The sequence below is a fragment of the Carettochelys insculpta genome, chromosome 5 (assembly GCF_033958435.1).
Source record: "Carettochelys insculpta isolate YL-2023 chromosome 5, ASM3395843v1, whole genome shotgun sequence".
Classification (NCBI taxonomy): Eukaryota; Metazoa; Chordata; order Testudines; family Carettochelyidae; genus Carettochelys; species Carettochelys insculpta.
This window is the reverse complement of record NC_134141.1, coordinates 109913716-109935141: the sequence shown is the minus strand read 5'-3', so window position 1 is coordinate 109935141 and position 21426 is coordinate 109913716. Positions and strand designations below refer to the sequence as shown.

General features: G+C 42.5%; 1 protein-coding gene across 3 annotated transcripts in view; it reads left to right on the top strand.

Moving 5' to 3' along the window:
- Nucleotides 1-21426, top strand: part of WDR7 (WD repeat domain 7) — a 310876-nt gene that overhangs the window by 253634 nt on the left and 35816 nt on the right. The window lies entirely within an intron of this gene.

The window sequence follows — 21426 nt, the reverse complement described above, 5'->3', positions numbered from 1 at the left end:
CTATAAGTCCATTCATTCCTGTTTCTTGTTCGACCAAACATGAAGACAAATCAGTTTGCTTACATGTATGGAAGATAATGCTGCCTTCTTATTTACAAAGTCACCTGATAGTTAGAATAGGTGTTTACATGGCACTATTTCAGCTGGCATCACAAGGTATTACGTGTGGCCGATATGCTAAACATTTGCATGCCCCTTCATATTTTGACTTGTTGATTTCTTTATCTTTTTACAGTACAGATATTGGTAATTGCGGGTGTCAATCTCAGTTCATGTGATTAACTCTAAACAAATTAACACATTATATTTTACTGAGCATTAATCAGTTACCAGGTTGCTGTGCTCACTAGAGTACTGCTGCATGCCTCTGGCACAGAAATGCCCCTTCTCCCACGACTCTGCTCCCTTGGTGCTCCCACTTTCTCTCTCCTCTCCCATGAAGCCTCCTCTGGCTAACCTGTTCCAGACTGGCAGCTGGCCTTTTGTCTGCTGTGAATAGCAGGGTTCTGATGTAGGGCTGTCCCCGTCTCCATGCCCATATACCCACTTAATGCAGAGGGAGCCTAGCTGCTGCTAGCTGTGGAGTGAGTGCTTCCGAGAGCAGCTGATGGCTGAAAAAAGCATTCAGGCTCCCCTAAAACAGTCTCTCTCTCTTTCACACACGCACATGCAAACGCACACTTCCCCAGGGCACCAACATTTAAATAAATGTTTAAATAAATTAAATGGTATTCTATTATTATTTAGCAGCACAATTAAAACTGCGATTAATCACAACAATTTTTATCTCAAGATTAATCACAATTAACTATTTAATCATTTGACAGCCCTAATTTTAACTGTTTTGTTTTGTGGTTTTTGCTGGGTCTTTCTAATTTTGTGTGTAAGTATATGTAGTTTCCACATTGACAGCCAGGGAGACTAAAATCCTTTATTTATAGAACAGGAAAACAGCAAAGGCAATGGTACATTTCCTCAGGCTTTCTCACCTCTTACCTGTGAAGACCACCTCTAGGAGTGTGGAGACTGATCTACTGTCTTTCCCATCATCTAATCCTTGACTTGTCAAATGAAATGACCAGCAGGGCTGTCATTTGTGATGGTGTTTATTATCCATTGGGAACTGGTTTGAAATTACTAGATTTCTTTTACGAACAGCCATATGAGGGTAACAGACTTTACCAGCTGACAAGCTAGAGGTGAAAGTCTCAATTTCCTATTTCTGATGCCTTGAGCTATCAGCCTCTTTACATATCTTGTTTGGCTTAAATACTGTATCAGTTCAGTCAGACTTGTAAATCTTCAGTAACATACAAATTGGAGTGACAGTCGACATTTTAAAAGTGATTTTTTTATAATATCATCTGAAAGCTAAAGAAATTACTAGCTCTGATTATATAAATCTTGTGGCCTTTATAGAAGGCTAAGCTGGATTTTAATCACTGATTGTGTCCCATCACTATGAACTATGTGGAATTTTCAACTCTGTTACACGTGAAGAGCCTTGATGTATCAAACCACAGAAGGCTGTTTGCTCTGGACAATATAATCTTTTCTCATAGAGGTTAGCCCACTTCTTCAAGCCTAACCCCTCACTGCAAAGGCAGAGTCAGTGTCATCTTCTCTCAGAATGTTTTCTTGACCCTCTTTGCCAAACATGCTATGAACGTTGCATCAGTGATCAAGGCCAGAGTAGTGTTTTGTGCTGAGCATCTCTTTCCAGTTAGAAACGTTAGGATATCTTTGCTGTGCCTTTTGGTCTCACTGGAAGTATTAAATAAAAATCCCAAGATGACACCTAAATCTGAATCACTCTTCCCTCTGGCTAGTCCATATACTTTTTATGCTTATTTTATATATTTAACCATCAACTTCACTACAGCTCTTTTGTGTCTGTATATTTCCATTTAAGAAGAATGACAACTTAACCGGTTCTTTAATTTAGCTACCGCAGTAGACCCTCGACTTCTGCGGGAATTATGTTCCTGGGGAACCAGGTGCAATTTGAATTTCACAAAGTCGAGTGGGGGCAGGGATGCCAGCTCAGCCCCAGCAGCCGTCACTGTGGCTGGGGCAGGCAGTCTCCCTGTCAAGGGGGAAGAGAGCTGGAAGAGCTCTTCACTTCACCAGCCCCTTGACAGGGGGATCTCACCTGACCGAGGAATCCCCTCCCACCCTCCCCCCACAGCGGTGGCTGCTGGGGCTGAGCTGGCAGAGTGCTGCGCTCCACCAGCCCCTTGGCAGGGGGGAATTCCCTTGACGGGGGAATTCCCTTGACCCCTTTCCCATGGCAGCAGCTGCTGGAGCTGAGCTGGCAGAGCGAAGTGCTCCACCAGCTCATTTCCCCCATAACAGGGGGATTCCTTGCCCCCAGCTGCAGTGGCTCCCTAGGGCTGGAGCTTCCACTGGAGTCGCCCCTCTGATTGTGCTACCATGAGATACACACAACTTGAGTGCGTGTATCTTGGGATCTACTGTACATTTGTCCTACACTTTGAATTCTTGAATTTTTAACCTTAGAGTCATTTACTGAAATGGACTGAAAACACACGGGTGTTTTTATTTCTGAAGTAACTCTAATTTTAGGAATTCCCCACAATAGATATTCCCAAATCTGCTATAAAATGTCTTAAATTGTCTACTGGTCTATGATAGTTTTAAAATAAATTAATTAAAAAAAAGCAGAAGTGTTCATAGACAAGCTAGTTAAGTGCTTACAGCCACATATATTCATGTGGTTGAATCTGCAGTTAAAAATCTTCCCTCTGGGTTGGTTTGCCCTTGGTTTGGCAGACATGCTAAAGCATCTTATCTTGCTGATGCTACCCTTTCACGCCTGCTCCCTCTTTTAAGTTGCATTCTATATAATAACCATTGGCTGTGTTGAAAGAGATTGTCTCTATCTAATGTATGCAAGTCATTTCTCCGTAAACGTCCTATTTTTATTTTTAGTTAACATTTTATTGTTTATATTAGTAGAACCTTATCCCAGTTACTTTCAATAAATGGTCTGAGGAATACTGTAATTAATTGGACATTTTAGTGAAATAGTTAATACCACCAATTTCCTTACTGTCCCTCAGACTCTAAACAAATTGTGTGAATAGTTAGGGGATTCTTTTTGGCTGGGAAGTGCATCTGCAGTAACTAAATATTACCATTTGCGGTTTTGATTTTTTTTAAATAAAACAGTGATCATAATGTCAGAAACAAATGGGATGTCATAAATATGAGAAATTATTAGGGGGAAGAACAAAAGCCATCAGTGTTCTTTAGGCTTCGTGTTCTGAATTGATCTTTCGAGGTGTTCCTCACCCATGACCTCTGATGGCACTCAGTGATCATGGGATCAAAACCCTCCCTGTCTTAATATGGATAATTTTACTACAACTAAGACAACAAGAAGTCCTGAGGAACCTTATAGACTAACAGATTTTTTTGGAACATAAGCTTTTGCGGGCAAACACCCGCTTCGTCAGATGCATATCAGCTAAGAACTTTGTGATGGAGGAAGGAAGCTGGCTGGCAGAAAAGCAGAGTGGATATCTGTCGTCTTTGACTGGATATAAATCGGAATGCTGTAGCTTTATTTGAAAGAAGAAAATATCAGTCATCGGCCTGGTGACTGGGAGGACAAGAAATATTGGAGAGACAGTAAAAAGTAGTCTCCTTTACTTAGGCAAAAGGGGGCAATTGCTCAGGGACTCCACAGCTGCGGCCAGTGCTTCTGGCAGCGCGTCAGAGCTTAGTCATGCTCCCTACCTACCCTTGCTCTGTGTTTCTCCTGGAAGTGACTGGCTCAACAGTAGCAGCCCTGCGTGGGGGGACCGTGTTTCCCACATGCTGCCTCCACCTCAGTCACCGACTCCAGAGCTCCTACTAGCCGGGAGCTGTGGGGAGGTGCTTGTGGACAATGGGACTCAGAGATCCCCTAGCCACTCCACGTAGGAGCTACTGCCAGAGTGCTGTGCAGGTTGCTCTTGGGAGTCACCCTATGTTAGTTCTGCCCCAACTCACTTCTTCCTGCACCCAACCCCCTGGTCCAGTCCAGAGCCTGCACCCTACACTCTGTCCTGCCCACCTGCCCCAGCTTAGATCCTGCACCCAAACTTCTTCCCAGAGCCCAAACTCCCTTCCAAATCTTGACCCCACACCCAAACTCCTGCCCAGAGCCCATACCTCCACCCTGGTGAAAGAGACTGAGTGGGGGTAGTGGGAGAGCAATCCAAGGTGAAGGTCATAGAGCGAGCAGAGATGGTCCTCAGAGAAGGGGTGAGGAAGGAGCAGGGCCAGGGTATTTGGGTTTGTGCAATTAGACATTTGGCAACTGTAACAGGTAGGCATGTGACAGCCCTGGCCATGCTGGAAGAGCATGCTTACGTGTGCATGGGAGACTCACTGACTGTTGTGTCCTGGGGCCCGGAATTGAGGTCCACATGCCTGTCTCTAATTTCTTCTTTCACTTTTCCTATTTAACATATTCTGCTGACCCAAGGCTATTTTGATTCTGAGATAGCTGTTAAAATGGTGTCTAATTCACAGTTTGAGGATGCATAAGAGAGTCTAGCCAGGGATGAAAATAGGGAGCAGTGTGATGAAAATTATTTGACCAATTTAAAGATACATCTGTTACATATTTATAAAGGTTCTTTTCCTGTCTCCTTATGGAATTATAAAGTGTACACAGAAGGTAGGCTTCAAAAAAGTTTTAAAACTTGAAAAACAGTTTTGAGAACAGAAAGCTTGATAGTACTCTTATAGCAGGGCAATTAGTTGGGTTACTTTAATAGTTGTGGGGAGAGCTGACTACTTCAGTAGATGGTAACATTTTCGTTACATTTTCAGTAATCTTTGCAGTGCCAGATCTTGGGCCTGGTCTACACTAGGGATCAAAGTCAATCCCAGATATACAATTCTAGGTACACCATTAGCATAGGAAGAATCTATGTATCAGGATCGACTTTGTTCCCTGGTATAGATCAAGGATCTTTGGGCTCACACTGACATCCCTTACTCCACACATGGTGTACCAGGGTTGATGGCTGAGCTGAAAGATTGATTTTTGCCTCATCTACACACATGCAGCAAAATCAATCCCAGGAAGATTGCAGCATGCTAACCCCTCCACAACCCCTGTAAGTATAGACATCCCTTAGTACCTAAGCTGCTTATAGTCATTAGAAATTTGGTCTCAAAATGGTTTGGAAAATGGCCATCTCTTACTGTGTGGGGAAAAATATTATTAGCCATGTACCACATAAAAGTGAGAACCTTTGTAGCTATGTTTTCTCAAAAACCAAGAGTCTTTGACAGAGCATATTTGACGTTGCTATCTGTGTCAGTGTTGAAAGTATAAGGATTTTTCAACCCAGGAAAGTTTTAACAGTTACAGCAGAATAGATGTGTCAATATAATATCCCCCTTCAATATGGTCACTTTTTCTGGTATTAGTGTCTGTCTTCAGTTTAGCTTAAGCCCCTTCCCAAACAACACAGAAGTAGTCTATACCAGATCATACAAATATAACCCTTAATTATATGGCAAAGGCCATAGTCAACTTCCTTTCTGTCAGTTTAGACACTGGGTGAAATCTTGGACCAACTGAAGTTAGTGAATATTGTGCTATTGACTTACACACTTGGGATTTCACCAGTCTCCATCATGTGCTATAGACGCCAGGATAGAATAATCAGATAGTTGTATCTACACTTTGATAAGTATAAGTTGAAAAAGCAGAAGAAAGAAGCAACTGACTATGGCAACTTCAGCAGGCTCCAGAATTGTCCATTAAAGAGCAGTTGCAGTATCGTAAGCAAAACATCAAGAGACAAGTATTGATGAGTTGTAGAAAGTTCAGTGCGTGTGTGAATTAGACTTCTCTTTCGCATGCCATGTACTTGCAGCAATGTTGTTCCCACGATATTAAAGAGGCTTGATAGTCAAGGTAATACCTTCTGTGGGACCAATTTCTGCTGGTGACAGAGACAAGAGAGGCGTCTCCTGTGGCTTGAAAATTTGGCTCACTCACCAAAGAAGTTGAGCCTATAAAAGAGATTGCTTCACCCAACTTCTCTTATGCTACATTTACGCTAAGCAGAGTAAGCTGCCCACAGATAAGCATTTCTAGCTACAACAATTACATAGCTAGAATTAACGTATCTGCACTTGACTAACTTGGCCATCCCTACCGGGGAATGTCCATGGGAGCATTTCTCCCGTCAACCTCCCTTACTTCTCACCAGGAGTACAGGGGTCAACAGCGACCCTTGAGACTGATTTTGTGCATCCATACTAGACGAGTGAAATCAAACCATGCAAGATCAACCCTGAGTGGGTCAACCTTCTGGAGTAGTGTAGATGTAGCCTTATTAGGTTTCACAGATAACTGAAGTTGGAACTAGTTTTAGTACGTTAGCAGTACTCACACCTCTCTTTGGCTATCTGGGTATGAGAGTTTTTTGAACTTGTGTGCTTAAAATCAAGCACTTAAGTCCATATGTATATATTGAAATAAGTAACGTAGTTTTCCCATTGAACTTATTAGGCGCTCTGGAAGCTCAGCATGCCTGTTAATTAGGCCACATTACTATAGGCACTCAGCCTGAAAATGTTAATGTTGTTTTAGAGCTTCCTGTGTAAGCATATGTGAAAATGTAAAGAAAGGAAACTGTGTTCTCCCTGCTCACGTCAGTTCATTTTATTATGTATATGCTAATACGGGCCCTTTCTATGAATAGTTCTGAATTTCAAGAAAGAGTTCTAAATCGTTCAATATGCAGTGTTCCCCCCCCCCCCGCCTTCTTTATATACTAACTTAGCTTGCTAGCTAAGGTAGCTTGCTAGCTGCTGTTCTTGAGGAAAGCTCACAAACAGATGATACTGTACTCCAGCCATTCTTAAGGTTCTCATGGAACATCTCAACCTCCTTTGGGTGGGAACTGGAATAGCAGACTGTCTGGGTTAGCATATATGTGACCAACAGAATTCACATCTACAGGAAAGAAGAAATTTTACTTTTTTTTTTTTTTTTTCAAAATAGTTGTTTGAAAAAAGCTCTCTTTATTACAGTCCAGGACGAACGTATAAACAGAGCCTGTTTCTGTTTTGACTCAAATATGCACATATATTTTTGTACTAATATAGTCACTTAGCGTATTAATCTGATTGTATGATACATTTTCCAGCAGGCCACAGTTCATTTCAGCTGACAACACTAGGGCGGATTAAAAAAAAAAAATGGCAGGTAGGCTCCCAACTCTTATTGAAAGTCTGTTTTAGTTAGGCACTTAACTGCCATCTGTGCCTTTGAAAATTGTTTTTTCTTAGTATAAATGAATACTTTGGCTAATATTCAGTATAGCATATCAGTTCCAAAGGAATACGATACAAATGTGAATAACAGATTCATAATATTAATATTTACATATCATAGCATATGCTGTAGAACTTCAGAATTCAGTGCTATGTTGATTTCTGTGACTGCTTATTACACTTATGTGAAAATATCTTCATTACCTTGAAGCCATTGAAACATTCATAATTTTGCTGGTTTTGCAAACATCAATCTATTCTACAGCAGTTTTCCATCTTTCTCACAGAATAAAGTCCCTTCCTGACTAGATACAAATGTAAATTTGCTTGGTAAACCTTTTGGGTCCAAACTCAGAGAATATTTTGGGAAGAAAATTACTATTTTTTTGATCAAGTGACTAAAGCAAAGCACAGTTAAATGATGATGGCTACTGGGAGCTGTTTGCATAATAGGCATTTACTGTAAATATACAAATACTAAGCGTGAGTCCCACCCTGTCCTGTGGAGATGTTGGCAGAAGGAGGACAAAAACTTCTGTGAGGCTCATGATATCCTCTGTAATGGGAAAAACGGGAGCTGTGGAGAGGATAAAAGGAAAGGTTCCCTAATCCCACAGGAACAGTGAAAGAGAGTAATTCTCAATCTGCTGAGGCAGCAGTCTACTTGGCCCTTTTGTTGGGTTCTGTTTCCTTAATAGTATGGCTAATAAATGAGCCATTCCATAATTGTCTTGCACAGGAGTAGCTGTGGAGGGAATTCTGCATGCGTTAATACCGTTTCCCACTCCCAGATTTCTACAAAGCAAACTGGTGGCTGAATCTCTTGGTGCCAATCTCTTGATTCACCCATTCATGCCAGCCCTTAAGTCTGTGGAGGAAGATTCACCACAGAGTGGAATATGAGCAGCAGGTGAAGGTCCAGCTGGGGAAAGCAATCCTCAGCTCTGCTTGTTTCACACGAGACCCCATTCCTTCAGTAACTCCCCCTCACCTGCATGGAGCTGTGCCCCACCCAGTCCCTGTCCAATCCCAGCTGGACACCTAGAGGGCTATGGCTGCCAGGGAGCCAGGCTGCTCTGCAGTGGCCCCAGCCCTCCCTGTTGACCGGGGAGCCAGTCGATCCCACTGTAGGCCCAGCCTGTCCAGGTGGCCAGGGAATGTAGGCACTTTGGGGAAGGCAGTGCCTTCCCTTGCCTGCATTACCTACTTCCTATGAAGTGGAACAGTGTTCATGAGTAGAGCTGAAAGAGATACTGCTGCAGAGGCCACTCCTCCTTTTCCAGATTGTCACAGGAAATTTCACTCACGTTAGGTGCACTGTGCCTCTGTTAGCAGCAGGATCAATTCAGTCCAGATGATTTTATTAGGCAGTATAATTGAAAAGTATGGAAAATGGCCCTTAATGATTCTGTAACAAGTGGGGTTCCAAAGAACACTGTTCCAAGTTTTAGACTCTGTTATAGCAGAGCTCCGAGGACAAGTTTCATCAATTGGCATATTTACTGTTGGTTTCCTGTAGTTAATTAAAAGAACCCTGGAGTGGAGACATTAGCTTTACAATTCCTCTTTTTCTGTCTCAGCAGCGACATGCTAGCATACACTATGTCAGAGCAGAATTGATTTATGAATCCTGGATCTTTGAGAAAGAAAATATCAGAAATCCTCCATAAAAAATCTTTTCATACATTTTCTTTTTTTATCTTTTTGATATTAGTAATGCATGAGGCATAAAGAAAATGGAAGCACTTTACTCTGCACTTTAAAATATTGTCGATTAAATAAAACAATGAATGCTGTCTTCTTCAAATGCAGTTATAGTAGATCAAGTAGATACTCTTTCTAAACCCCTTTTGAACTAACACGGACAGTGTGGTTTTTTTAATTTATTTAAATTACTTTTAAGATTTAGCACTTTATTATCTGGTTGTTAATTGTGCTCAGCAGCAGAACAAGATGTTGTCCTTTGCATATATGCTGCTAGATGCAGTTTTTAGATTTCTCTAAAATAGAGTATAGTTGCTGGTCAGGATTTTATTGTCTGATTGAAGGCAAGAGGGAGGCATTTCATCTTTGAATTACCATAAACAATTGTTTTATTTGTGTTCATTTTTCCTTCCAGCATCTTTTATTCAGGTTTTGAGAAAATAGGTTACTGAACTGAAAAATCACATCTAATGGTTAATACAATGATGGATATGGAGAATCATCTTTCCCTTAAGCAACAATAGATCAACATTTATTTGTGATGGGTTTCTTACTTAAAATTTTGCAATATTAGTGTCACACCTTTAGCGAGGTGTCATTCATAAAAACTACCTGTAAAATATTGCATCATAGTATCAATAACCTGCATCACAGTATTATCCTTTTTTTAAGAATTATTTTGTATTATACTTAAATCTCTTTAATACAATTTTTCCTATGAATTAATTTTGAAAACATTCAGTTGTAACATTTAAAATATTAAATTTTAAATCCTAAACTTACAAACCTGATGCATTTCGCCCATGTATTTAGAATTAGAACTGTTGTGTTTCGAGTGTTATCTATAAAACCCATATTGCTATTACAAAACAATCAGTATCCCTGTTATGTTACATAAGTATTCCAAGTATATACCACTTTCTCTCTACCAGTAATTGTTTATAATTCATTGCATCTATTTAATCATGTTTCTCTTTAGCTACATAGATTTTAAATGTATTTTAGAGAGTGTGGATTATTTTTTTCTGCTAGATATTATTTTTACCGTCCTTTTGCTTAATGCTAACTGCATATAAATTTTGAATTACTTTATTTTTTAAGGTGCTTTCCTGCAGTGGTAATAGTGTGTTATGGGAAGTGGAACAGGGTAGTGTCCTTCCCATGGCTGTATTGATTTGCCCTTCAGCTGTTTGCAGTGCATAGAGAACCTAGGGCCTTGTTGTTGATTATCTACACAATGTCTCTGTGAACATTATTGACCCACTGCCGCTTACTGCCTGTGGCTCTTGATTTTTCACACCGTCTCCATGACACTCATAATAAAACATACTATCTTATTGCTACTCAGCTCTGGAAGCCAACTAGCCTTAGAACAACTGCTACATTTCTGGAGAACATTTATTGTATGTGGAGTAAAATGTTGTAGCAATTTTAAGATTGTGTCTTGTACTCTGTTTTAGCAGATCCCATATACCAGGGTTCAACACTGCACTGTAAAATTTTATTTTGTTTAAAGGAAAAAGAGGCTTACAAGTCTCACATTGTAGTTTGGACAATGAGAATGAAATTGTACAGGTGGTTGTACCAGACCTACTTTTAAAACATTTCCCTAATGAAAGCCACCTCAAAAGTGTAAAAGATAAATAAACCTGAGACAGTTTTCAGAATCTTAGAAACTTCAGAAGTGGATATTTAAAATAACTATGATAGATAGAAATCTCATACATATTCTTCACCTTTCTCTCAAGTAACTTTCAGCTTTTAAAAAAACTCTTGCTATCTTCGTAACTTGATTTTATAGTAATTTGTAATAGTCCACCAGTGTATTAGCACTATCATAAGTTGTACTTTGGGCTGTTTGTGTGGAATATAGTAGTACATTTTCTTCATAAAAGGGATTATTTACTGCTTACCTGTAGTCGATTGTTATGTTTGGAATTGTGCAGTGTTCAAGGCTACAGATTCTGAACCTAGTTGTGTTTATATCAGAGTGAATTAATAGCACTATATTCACTTAAAATAGATACCTTTTTGAAAGACGTTTTACAAATGGTTGCATTTATTCAAGTTTTGTTGTTGTCTTGATTGAAAACATTTTGCTTTGGCGAAAAAAATAGTGTATTGTGTGTGTCAGAAAAAACAACACATTTTCTTTTAGAAGAAATAATAAGCTCAACAATTGTTAGGAAATTTTGGAAGCTGACCTTTCTCTTTTAGTTAATAAGGGCCATCCCAGGTGATGAGCAAGCCTTCTGTGAAGTACAGAGCAGTAGGTCCCAGGAAGGACCATAGTACTTTATAAAATTAGGTTTTCTATTCTGTGCTCTTGCACAGTGCCCATTAACATGGGATCTGTACACCCTCCATAGGTGAATTAAGTAATTTAACTGGCACTGGTTATGTATGGTTCTTCTCCCAAGTGGGGGTGGGGGGCAATGTCTATAGATTGTTTTCATAGATTTGAAGACCAAAGGGACCATTACGAGCACTTTGTCTGACCTCCTACATAACATAGACTTTAAGACTTACTTGAATTAATTCCTCTCTGAAGTCCAATAACTGTATTGAACTAGGGCATGTCTTTTAGGAAAAACATCCAATCTTGATTTTAAAATTTGCAGAGGTGGAGAATCCACCAATACCGTTAGTAAAGTGTTTCAATTATTAATTACCTTCAGTGTTAAAAATTAGTATCGTCTAGTCTGAATTTGTCTAGCTTCAACTTGCAGCCATTAGCCCTTCTTGTACTGTTGACAGCTAAACTGAAGAATCCTCTGTAATCAAATGTCTGTTGCTTATATGAGTACTTACATATCAAATCATCCCTTAACCTCCTTTTTGTTATACTAAACAGTTTGAGCTCCCGGAAGCTTTCCTTATAAATCAAGTTTTCCAATCCTTTATTATTTTCAACACTTGTCTCTGATCCTTGTACAGTTTATCAACATCCTTGCCATGCAGACACCAGAACTGGATGTAGTCTATATCAGTCATTGCTAAATCCAGAAGTAATATAACATTCCTACTCCCAATTAATATTTCTCTGTTTATGCCTCCAAAAATTGCAATAGTCCGTTTAGTCTCAGCATCCCACTGAAAGCTGATGTTCATTCATCATGATATCCAAGTCAGTTCCAGAGAGACTGTTTCCCAAGATAAAGTGCTTCATCCTATAAACATGGCTACCTTCTTTTTTTCCTAGATACATTTGGCTATCTTGAAACTCATATTTTTTGCTTGCATTATGATTGCCAAACAAGTCAGATTGCTCTGTACACATGACCTGTTCTCCTAATTGATTACCACTCTGATGATCTTTGTGTTATCTGTAAACCTTATCAATAATGATATTATATTTTCTTCTAGGTCTCTGTGTAATAATAATAATAATAATAATAATTAGAATAGAGCCAAGAATTAATCCCTACATTATCCCACTAACCACACGTCCACTCAATGATTCCATATTTAGTTATGTTTTGAAATAAATTAGTTATCCAAATTCTAATTTTTAATGTCTTCCATCTTAATTTTATATTTTTCTAGTTTCTTAATCAAAATATCATGTGATACTACATCAAATGCTTTACAGAAGTCTAAGTATGTTATATCACTGCTATTATTTTTATCCACCAAACTTGTATGTCATGAAAACATGAAATCAAATTTGTTTGAAAAGGTTATTTTCCATATGTCCATGTAAACTGGCATTATTTAATTCTTTATTAATCAAGTTCTGTTTGATCTGATCCATTATGTTGTTTGGGCTTTAAGTCAAAATCTGGGCTTTATAATTATTGAGGCCACCCTGTTTAACCTTTTCAGTTCTGGCCCACATCCTGAGCATACCCTGTACACTGAGTAAGTTCTACTAACATGCCAAAGGACCCAACCCTGAGCAGCAGGTAAAGAGTAATTGGTGCAACAGAAGAAATACAAGAGTAAGAAGTTGGCTTTAGGCCACCTTTATGCTCCCCTAATGATAGGACAGTTTGGGAGACTGGCCTCCCTCTCCCAAGACATATTAGGGTAGCCTAAATGTTTATTTAATCTGTGACATTTGCCCACAGTCCCCAGTATTCTTTCCAGCAGCATTGAGGGTGAATTGGCTGTGACCCAGCACCAGAGCCTTAAAGTGTTGGTGCAGGAGCTGTTGTCATAGCTGAGGGTGGCCAAACTTACTGATTCTCCAAGCTGTATACAGCAATCTTCAGAAGTTCAGGAGCTGGGTTGTGCGTGTTGGAGCTTTCAGCTTCAGCCCAGCATAGCAGGTACCTCCTGTGCTGCAGGGCTGAAGCTTCAAGACCTTCCCCTCTGGTGGGCATATGCCAGAGGCAATGTGCAAAGGGGACATGTAGGGTCACATGCCACTCCCTCCCTGATTTTTGCCAAATTTTGCTGGCTCACTCAAATGAATGGTGCTGCTAGGAACCCTCCCTCTACAGCAACTGAGCTGTGCCTTTGGTAGAGGCAGTGGCAAACAGTTGTGAGCAGCCTAGAGAGCTGCTGCTTTTCTCCAAGGAGCTGAAGTAGCAGCTCCTTCAGACAGCTCCCAGATGTTTCCTGCTGCCTCCCCACATGAGCTAACACCCTGGGAGCTGAAGGTAGGGGCCAATGAGGGAAACAGGGAGGTTGTGACTCAAGCTTTTGGGAGGGCAGATCTTTAAACACTTGACCTGTAGAAGAGCTTCATGCAGCTCACGAGCCACAGTTTGGCCACCCCGTTGCAGCTCTAAATCACCAAAGGATTCCTCTAATCACAGAGAATCTTTTTGGGGCAAAATTTTCGGGTGTAAGGGCTGCATTTTTTTATTAGCCCTAACATACTGGAGTAGTTAAACATATAGGTCAGCAAGATCAAATGTGATATATGACTAAAATGAAGCTTTTCATAGTTAACATGTGTTGTATCAACATAAATCACAAGGGAAGCCCTTAAATTTCATTAGCTCCTTTTTGTTTTTAAATTTATTCTAGGAATTTTGTGATTAAATTTTCTTAATAAAAATCCAAAACAGTAGTTAAATAGTGTTTGTCACTAATTTTGTATGGTTTTGGTAAGATATAACAACAACTCTTGAATATCATGGTGATTTACAATGGCTTTCTAATTTATTTACTTAGCAAATGCTGATTAACCGCAATTAACAGGTTGCATAATCTGAGGAATTATCAGCAGCAGATTTTTAACAATTTACCTGAATGCACTCAGAAATTGAAATTATTTTTCTCCTGTCTTTTGGAAAGTATTGTTTGTAAATATTTAAAATTTGAGTTCTTAGTTGTGATGGCTCTGGTAAGTCCCTTATCTTGTTTCCATTTTCTGAGTACACGAATTTACACAAGCACTCCTGGATCAGATGATTGCACGTGAGAATTTGGAATTGAGATTTTGGTGGTAGTGGTGGGATAGTCACTTTCCCCAAGTACTTTTTCCTGTGAAAATCTGAGAGGAACAAAAATGTAGCTGAAATTAATTCATTTAAATATTCAAAGTAACGTGTGCTGAAAATGTTTTGGATTATCTTCCCAGCTCTGTTCACTATTATACATGGACTTTCCCTTCTGAGTTGATCTGAAGGCTATGTCCATGCTCTGGTGTGATTCCCCTGCCTGCGTACAGATACTGGAGCTAGCTCCCATCCAGAGAGCATGGCTATGAATAGCAGTGTCACCATGGCAACACAACCAGTAGCAGCAGAAGCACAGCTTAGCAGAGAACAAACTTGCCTGAACTATATGTACCTACTCAAAATGGTCAGGCTGTGCCTCCACTCCCTGTGCTGCCCCATTCACAGGGCTAGTATCTTACTTAAGCAGGGGACTCACACCCCTATTTTATAGTGTGAAATAGCATTCACCAATATGAGGCTTTGAATTCTTAGAATTCAGTAGTACGTTTACAGTATACCAGAAAATATGTAGTTCTTTGTTCTCTCACTTGTTCCATAAAGATGAAATTTAATGGTATAAACTTGGTATTGCACTTACACCAGAGTATTTCAGTAGGGATTGTTTCATTGTTTCTTTGTTTTCAAACTCTAAAGCCTCTTAAGTGTACACAGGGCCACCACTAACTGAGTTATCAGGTACTGCAAAGGTTAAGTTTTATCATCTGCACAAAAAAGGTTGAGGTTTCATCAAAAACTTCCATCCTCACAACCTGTCGACCACAATTTGATGATTATTATTGATTATTTCACAGCCTTTCACTCACTCTTTGCCACTGTGGCCAGCCTTGATATACAGATAGAGCTGCAGTCCAGCTAAAATAAGACTCCATCTTGATAATGGACTGCGATGAGATACTGTTATTTGATAAAGATAATTGATGTTTCACAGTGAATTGGAAAGCAGTTCTGAGTGTACCAGGTCTGTGACTGTGTTCCATCTGCAAATATGGTGGCTGTTTACAAAACAGAACAAAAGAACTATAGTCAAACATTGTTATAGCTTTTATAAAGCTAAAAGGCCTTTATTTTTAGAGTTCTTTTTAAAAACATTTTCCCATTTCGAAACTATAATCAAAAATTAAAGCAGCACATTGTTGCTGCTTTTGAGTGCAAAGAGAAGTTTGTTAAAATCTTGGGTGCTATTAATTGGATAACTTGCATACTAGATGAACTCTGTATTGGGATTATGATGGTTCATTCTCTTGTGAGCCTGGTGTTTTAAGGTCAGAGCTAAATTTAATTTGACTGATTTTTAACATTTTACATATGCTGTGATTTAGTCTAAAAGCCCCATTTGAATTACCAATCATAAATATTATGAAACTTGGCAAATGAAAGTCAGGCATTAAATATTTCTAGATTTCTCAGATCTCTCTCTCTGTGTTTTTACCCCCATTCCTCTAAAATATAGTGCATGCTGACTGTAACTGATTATATGCATTTGTTGACAGTGTATCTTTCAGCAGCCAGCTTTAACTTGATTAGGGTATCATTCATCTTAGGTGCTGTTCATCCAATTTCTTTTAGTCTTGTTATCACCTTCGTAACCCCCTAATTAAGCAATAAGACTTGACAGGGAGTAGGGTTATCATGAGATAATGACACCCCAAGTGTGTTATGAGGCACAAGGTTCAGCTGAGTGCTTCTAATCCTCTAGGGGTGTGATTATCTAATGATAAACATACCACATTGCAGCTCGTTGATATTATTGCAGTGTAGTTGTGGTTGAATTGCAATTTCCATTCCAAATATCACTTTTTATTAATCTAACAAAATGTCGGTGTGATGTACTCTGGACTCCTGAGCAAAGTTTCGGTCAGTACAATATTTATGTATTCATTTCATAATTCGTGTTATTAAAAATGAACAAAAAGTGGTATTTTATGATAATTGAAGGCTGTTTCAGCGAGTTAGGTGCAACTGAACAAAGGGAGGGAATTTTACATTCACAATGAAAGTAGAAACTAAAGTTAGCAACAATATTTCTTGAAACGAGGTTGTCTTCAATCTGTAATCTGCAGTAGAAAATGTAACTTTTCTATCCTTTATAGGCATGCTCTATTTAAAAAAGAAAATCCTAAAAATGTTCATATTGAAAAGCATTATTCCTAACTCTATGTTAACGTGAACTTAAGTTCTTTCCAAAGCCAATTGAGAAGTTAATCATTTCTGAGAGATTTTTCTGCTGTTATCAATACATTAGTGTTAAGAGGGAGATAGAAATATTGTGAGCAACTAGCCCACAATGTGTGTGATCATTATTGCTTTCAAACGTTGAAATAGGTACTGTTCAAAGGACTGAAACGTTAAAGTGATTAATGTATTTATTGTTCATTAGGCTTTTTGTTACATATTTATAATGCATTTAGTGTGTGCCTTAAAGTCGGACTGATCTGACATATGTTCAGATTTTGTTCGATTTATATCATTTTTTTGAAAACAGAGATTGTGTAAATTGAAGAGGTTTCATTCAGTTAAATAATCTCTAATGGCATATGAATTAATTGTTAAAGGAAACTGAATTCTCCCAGAACTGTGTACAGAGTTGGAATTATGATACAACCCAATTCAGAGGTAATGCTAATTCATGTGCTTTGGCTGTGTTTTTTTGATTTTTGCCACTGTCATTCAAGTGAATTACAGACTTTGATAAATTTATAATCCTTTACTTTATTTAGTTTGCATTCTCTGTAGATACCTACAATAAGTTCAACACGTGTTTGCCATATCAGACTGAGTTCTCTGGTTAAATTGTCAGAGAACAGATGGCTTTTGGTGAATATCATACCAATATATGGCTACTAGAAAACACTGAGATCACTAAAAGCTGTCACTGACCGCTGAATTGTTGTCCTTTCCTTACATGAGTAACAGGCTTGTTTGGGCAGCTGCTGAAGAACTGACTTTTACAGACTGACTGATCATAAGAGCCTGGCTGAACAAGGAAGTTAGAATCACCAGGTTGCTTCTGATTTCATCCATACTTACATGCATTCCAGAAGGCTGCAGGTCTAGGTGGGAAGCTTCTTCTGGCTTCTTGTGCCTTTTGTAGGAATTCCTGTTTGTGTTTTCCTATTAACACACTGTCAAAAAAGTAAATATCCTTGTCCCAGTTATTGTTCCACTTTGTTCTTGGGCTCTACTTCATAGCTGAGAGTCTGGGAGAAAATAAGAGGGGGAATAGACCTTAACTTGGCCCCACTTAACTCTTTTCACTCTCACTACAGCTTTTGCTATAACAGCTTTCTACAGCTGCTGTCAGCTTCTTTATAAGCTCATTTTGACCTCTCCCTCCACATCTCACTTACATCTTACCTGGAAAAAGCGCCTTTTCCCCAAATGAATGCTTAAAGTTAATTGGAGAAGTAATATTTTGAGAAGTCTAATGCTTTTCTGAAAGAATTTCACAAAACTTCTGCTTTGTTCTGTACATTCTTGCTCAATAATTGTTCATGCACTGCCCTAGTTGGGTAGGAAAACTTCATTAATAAATACCAGGAGAAGTCTTTAAAAGTTCTAAGCACCATTAAAGGGTCCACAGAACTTCAGTTAGAAAATATGTTCTTGTGATATGAAATTAGGGTGATATTTGGTTACACTCTGAGAGATTATTTGCCTGCATAATTTTACACATAAAAACATGACTCTGCAATATTCCATAATATATCTTAAGAGAAAAGACTGTAAAAAATGTCAGAGTACACTGAGAATGAAGGAATCATTGTTCAATATTTGCCAGAAAATATCACAACAAAGGTTCCAAATAGTAAATATACCAGCTAAAGGCTATGTCTACACTGGGACATTACAACGAAATAGCTTATTTCGACATACCGAAATCGAAATAAGCTATTTCGATGAGTAGCGTCCACACATCCTCCAGGGCTGGTGCCGTCGATGTTCAGTGTCGATGTAGGACAGCACTACATCAAAATAGGCACGGCAGGGGAGCGTCTACACACGAAAGCAGCCCCAATCAAAATAAGGGTGCCAGGAAAGGCTGTAGACAGGGTCACAGGGCGGAATAGCACTTCCAGGGCAACAGCAAGCCGCTCCCTTAAAGGGCCCCACACAGGCAGACTTGGCTTACACAGCACAAGGTCTGCAGAGCCCACAAGTACTCGCACCCTGTGCAAGCAGCATGGACCCCCCGCAGCAGCAGCAGCAGACAGAGGCCCACACACCCGACCCTGGAGCAGTGGCCGCTCTGCTAGGTGCCATGGAGGAGGCAGCTCAGCATCTTCTACTAGAAGAAGATGAGCTGCCCTCGGGATGAAAAAGCCGCCGCAGACTATGCAGGTCTCCCAGCCTCCCCTCACCGGACATGCCGCCGGCTATGGAGGTACCCCACTAGCACAGGCTGGTGGGAGCGGCTGGTGCTTGGGGAGTGGGACAGCGACCTCTGGCTCCAGAATTTCTGGATGAGCAGGCAGACATTCCTCAAGCTCTGCCAGTGGCTCACCCCTGCCTTGCCGCACCAGGACACCACCATGCGACGTGCCCTCGCCATCGAGAAATGGGTTGGCATCACTGTCTGGAAGCTGGCCATTCCATACAGCCACTGATCCATAGGACAGCAATTCGGTGTGGGCAAGGCCACCGTCGGGGCTGTCGTCATGGAAGTAAGGGGACCCCAGGGGGAGGGGGGAATCTGGGGGGAGGGGGCCCCCAGCGGGGAGCCAGGGGGAGGGGGAGTCCAGGGGGGAGCCCGGGGGGGAGGGCCAGACACACCCGGCACACTCCTCGTGGGTGCTCTCATGTCCTTCCCCTGCAGGTGGCCTGTGCAGTGAACGCCCTGCTGCTCCACAAGCTCATGCAGTTTGGGGACCCGGATGCCGCCATCACCGGGTTTGCCAGCATGGGGTTCCCTAATTGCTTTGGGGCTCTGGATGGGACCCACATCCCCATCCGTGCCCCGGACTACAGCGGAGGATGCTTCCTGAATGGGAAGGGCTACCATTCTGTGGTCCTCCAGGCCATGGTGGACAGCTGGGGCCGCTTCTTGGACATATATGTTGGCTGGCCTGGCAGCACCCATGATGCCCGGGTGTTTAGGAACTTGGGCCTGTGCTGCCGGCTGGAGGAGGGGACCTACATCCCTCAGCGGGAGATCCCTCTGGGGGAAACCACCGTGCCCCTCTGCCTTGTCGCAGATGCAGCGTACCCCCTCCAGCCCTGGCTCATGCGCCCTTACACGAGCCACCTCAGTGCCAGCCAGGAGCAGTTCAACACCCACTTGAACCATGCACGCCAGGTGGTCGAGAGGACTTTTGGCTGCCTCAAAGGCCGCTGGAGGTGTCTCCTCACCCTCCTGGACACAGGGCTCCCCAACATCCCCCAGGTTGTGGGTACGTGCTGCGCACTCCACAACCTGGTGGAGAGCAAAGGGGAGGCATTTGTGCAGGGCTGGGCTGTGGAGGCTGGCAGGGCCTACGCCCAACCACCCGCTGCCCCCAGTTGCCAAGTCGACCCTGAGCGGACCCGGGTCCGGGAGGCCCTGCGGGCCCATTTTGACCAGGCTGAGGGGTCAACGCTGGCAGGGCCAGCTGGTGAGCCACCCACCGCCCCCCCCCCCCCCCACAACTCACAATACTACCTGCCCCCTCGCCCACGCCATTGAGCACCGAAGAGCGCACACCACCACGTTTGTTTTGTTGGAAATAAACCAAACCTCCTTGAAAACAAAATGATTAACTTTTACATTAATGGGGAACTATGTACATGGGTGGGGGGACAGCTACTAAAGTGGGGTGGGACAAGGCAACTATGTACAATTAATGGGGGGGAATATGTACAAAGGGGGGACTGGGGGGCCCAGTCCTTGGCCTCTTTTGCCTCTACTGTCCAGTGCCCAGTGTGGGGGGGTGCGACCCACATCTGGGATGGAGGCTCTGTTGAGGCTGGGTGGGGGCCGGAAGAACCGGCAGGTATGGCTGGGCTGATTCCTGAGGCCCACGGTCCCCCTCCACAGCAGGCTCCAGGACAGGTGGAGGGTGGCTCAGAGAGACAGCGGCCGGAGCAGCAGTGGGTGCCATGTGCTCAGCAATCCGCTCAAATGTCCTCATGAAGGACTCCCAAGCCTCTTGGCGCCAGGCCAGCGCTCGCTCTTGCAAGTGGAGCCAGCGCTCCTCTGTGTGCAGGCAACACTCCGAAACCTCCACTTGAGACGCTGGAGGGTGGCGAGGAACTGGGGGTTAGTGGTCGCCTGTGGCTGGCTCCAGTGGTGTCAGGCTCGTCCTGGGGCCAGTCCCTGCTCTGCTGCTGGGCTGCCCCTACGCGATGGCCCCGGTGGGCTGTCCAGCACAACAGACGCAGTGCCTGTGCTGTTGAGGCCCTCAGATGGTGCAGCTGCGGAACAGAGGGGGGAAGAGCAGAGACAGCTGTTAGTCTGGGCCCTGACCCATGGCCCATGTCCCCCCACCCCTCTGCGGCTGGTTCCCCATCCCCTGTCCCCCAGAGATGGGTGTGGTATCCCCCCTGGGAGGGGACCCTCTGAGGTTCTGCTCCCCCTTATCCCCAGGGATGGGGCATGGCACTGCCCTGGGGGGCAGGTGCTGACGGGCTCTGAGGGACGTGCCATTACTGTCCTCGGGGCCGTGGTCTGGCTGGGTGTGTGGAGGGCCCTGGTCATGTCCCTTGTCCCCGCCCCTTAACCCGGGGGTGTGCACGTGAGGTACATACCTGACGGTCCACTCCCACGGTCGGGGGACACCCATTGAGCGGATGCCCTGCTGGAGCTGCGGGAGGGGAGGTTGATGAGGAGCCCCCTGTCACTGGAGCCCCCCTCCTCCTCCTCCTCTGCTGTCCCAGGGGTGGGCTCCTCTGAGGGCCCTTGGGGTACAGGGCTGGCCTCTGGGCCAGACTCCAGCTCCGGGGCCTGCTGGGGCTCGTTGGCTGAGGTTTCAAGGGTGGCCGGGGGGAGGTGGTGTACCAGGGGCCCAGGATCTCCCTGAGCTCC